Genomic DNA, 3,387 nt, shown 5'->3' on the forward strand with positions numbered 1-3,387 from the left:
TGTGTGTGTGTGTGTGTGTGTGTGTGTGTGTGTATCGTTTATCTCGTTCCAGTCATTGGACGGCGGCCATTCAGGAGCATCCCGACTGAGGGCTTTAGTTAAACAAATTGGTCCCAGTACTTATTTTTATTTTTAATTCTGATACTTATTCGATCAGTTTCTTTAGCCGAATTGCTTAATCATAGCGACGTAAACAAACCAACTCCACTTGTCAAGCTTAAACTGGTTTCGAAACCTTTTTGAAACTACTTTACTCAACTTAGAATACTGATATATACTATCACCATTAATTAGTACATACCTTCTTGTAAACCTATTGGTGAAGTATGTAAAAACATTCAGCGCAGAGAAAAATCTAGTTCTCTTATCTCCTCATAACCACGAAATACTTGAGTTCAGACTGAAAGGTTTCTCCAAATAAAGTTCATTTGTGTAATGACTACAACATCGGCGAGCTATTTTAATTTTTTTTCTCTATTCCAAAGTCCTTCTGAAGCCCCAAATTGTAACTGGTCGTTGCGTAGTTTCGCAAGACGCATCGGTCTCTCCTCATCTCTTCGTACGATTATCTCACCAGACAATGAGATTACTCGGTCCGCAATGAATAGAAACCAAATCTCTTACTAATCACTCGAAAAGGATGAGAAGCAAAGTCGACCTCGGAGGAATTTTTTATTCAGAACGTGAAGAAGGATGAAATGCCGCTAAGCATATCGCCACCTCACTGCCTAATATGTTAGATAATACTGACCTGTCCACTACATTCCACGAAACACGGCTGGGCCACGACTGCGACATCATCCTCTTCGTCATCATCATCGTCATTATCATTGTCATCGACATCAGCATCATCATTATTATCAACATTATCATCGTCGTCATCGACATCAGCATCATCATCATCATCATCATCATCAATATCATCATTGAACTTCAGTTTTCTATGCTTGCATCGATCAGAAGGAATTAGTTGATGCAGAATTTTTACGGCCGGATGTCATTCCTATCACCAACTATCACTTGTTTGAAAGCAAGGTAACATTTCCCCATAATCTGACATCTTTTCATGAAAGACTGGAAATGAACAGCATCACTTGTGTGATGGTGATGCTCGTTTACAATTATCACGTTATCTAGACAAGTGTAACACACACGTACACATGCGCGCGCTCACGCACAAACACTATGGTTATGACTCGTCTGGATAAGGGTCGGAATATGGTTAAACAATGACAGCATACAAACAGCTACTAGTACAATACGACTAATACTTCTTACCCAAAGCCTAAAATTCTCTGAAATATTGCTCCTGTCTCTTTTTACCAGCAAACATGTTTGGAATACTAACTGTGGTGGAATGTGAAGGCTATGCTCTCAACTTCCATTTGGAGTCAACAGTGTTTTATTGAAATATTTTCTATCTGAAAGTATCTACAGCCCGAGTGTATGAGAGACACTCAACGTGATCACTCAGGTTTCTGAAAACGACAACCAAATTTCCCCCAACTCATAAAACTTACTACTTCGTAAAAAGAGAGTGTACACGAGATAATTTAGTTTTATAACACTTAAAAAAAACGATGTAACTAAGGCTAGAATACCTTTATTCCTAGACCTGCTTCGTCAGGTTTGATCTAGGTCTAAAGAGCCTTAACAATAAAAGTCTATTATAACAGCTAGATGGACTGAGCTATTGCAGTGTAATTGTCAACGTAGAGATGAAATGGAACTGATGTGGTTATGGTGTTAATGTCGTTGATAGAAACGAGATTTTATGAGTAATTTGGTCTTTGAAATCAGTAATTCTACATTTCTGGAAATAACACCTGATAAGTCTATCAGGTTTTATTTTAAATGCAGTCAGGTCGTGTAGTGTAAAAGTAAAGAATTTTCCTTGTAAGAATATGGAAATAGCAAACGATAGGCGTTAACCATTATAACAGTTCAAAGTAGAAACAATTAGGTTATATAATTTGATTTTGTCCTCTGCGTATCCATGGTTTCGTGTCTAGAAAAGAATCGATGATTTTTTCATGAATTTAGTATGTAATAATGATGTCTACATAGATATTTAAAGACAATAACTTACGGAAGATATAACTAAACTTCATCTGAACTAAAACGGTCTTGCTTCATTTACACATGAAACTACATTTCTATGTAATAACAAAATGTGTAAAGTATGAGCTTCTGGCTTAGAAAGTGTAAACCACGAAGTTATTGCCTTCACCTCATTTATTTCACTTAGATTATTTCACCTAAATTATTTTAACATATCTCTTGATAAGACTGTGATTTTGAGTGGTAGACATATTCCAACGCCAAAGACGCCTTTACGAGAGTTCATTTAATTATCAAGTGGTTTAGTACTTATGTATCTTTATAAGAGTCTATGTTATTACAATCTTTGGTGTCTTTAGTCACAACTTGTGCCACTAGTCCCTAAATAGTTACATGAGAGGTTATTTCTTCTTTGACTGAGCCGTAATTAAAATACATCATCGTTAAATATCAGTGATTCAACTTTCAGCAAATAACATAAAGGTCTGTCGGAATGAATAAAATCCCAGCTTCCTGTTCTATTGTATTTTGCATTATCCTGACTCGATTATTCAAATACTGCGGGTGTTCCACTATGATTGTCTTTCTTCTGGTATCATAATTGGTTTTGCTACAGGAATCAATCCATTTATTCTTTTTCTTTACATATCATGTTTCGCAGCTATGCATTATCCTTATCTTCTGAGTAATTAATGTAGATAACCAAGTGATTTCTCAATCAGTTGTGACAGTAATAAAAGTTATATTTCTAGTTGGATTTACAACACTACTCTAAACTCCCTTTTGCAAGAAGTTGAAATCTCGTTCTGATTTACAAAAAGCAGACAAATACTGCTCTTTTTATGATTTTATTTTTTTAACATCGGAGAGTGGCCGTGTTGAAGCAGCAGTTATTGATAAAGTAAATAGATATGTCTTTTACATAGAAACACTGATTTCACAACTTGCCATAACATCCTTCTCTATGTTGGCTTTAAAAAATGAAACGAATTGTATGAAACTAACATAATTTTCTGTAACAATGCTTCTGTTGAATGAACGAAATAAAAAAAATTCATTCAGTCACATAAAGTACATATTTGTCCAGTGAAATTGTACAGAAACAGTCTTCTTTGACACAAAGTTAAATTTAAATACATGAAATGAAAGAAAAAGAAAATATACTAGACTTTGATGAATAATGTTGATGTTTTAAGATTTAAACGGTAGATATCTGAGTTAATGTTGTAAGTATAAGTGGTTTCTATGACTATATACCGTATATAGACCAATTCTAAATATCTTTATACATGTATACATACATATACATATATATATATATATATA

At 34.5% G+C, this 3,387-nt stretch overlaps 1 protein-coding gene across 6 annotated transcripts in view; it reads left to right on the forward strand.

The window, feature by feature from the left end:
• The window catches only part of LOC106871529 (dopamine receptor 2), a 797,114-nt gene that overhangs the window by 640,279 nt on the left and 153,448 nt on the right, over positions 1–3,387 (forward strand). The gene's annotated exons all lie outside the window — the stretch shown is intronic.

Source organism: Octopus bimaculoides, chromosome 3, assembly GCF_001194135.2.
Source record: "Octopus bimaculoides isolate UCB-OBI-ISO-001 chromosome 3, ASM119413v2, whole genome shotgun sequence".
NCBI lineage: Eukaryota > Metazoa > Mollusca > Cephalopoda > Octopoda > Octopodidae > Octopus > Octopus bimaculoides.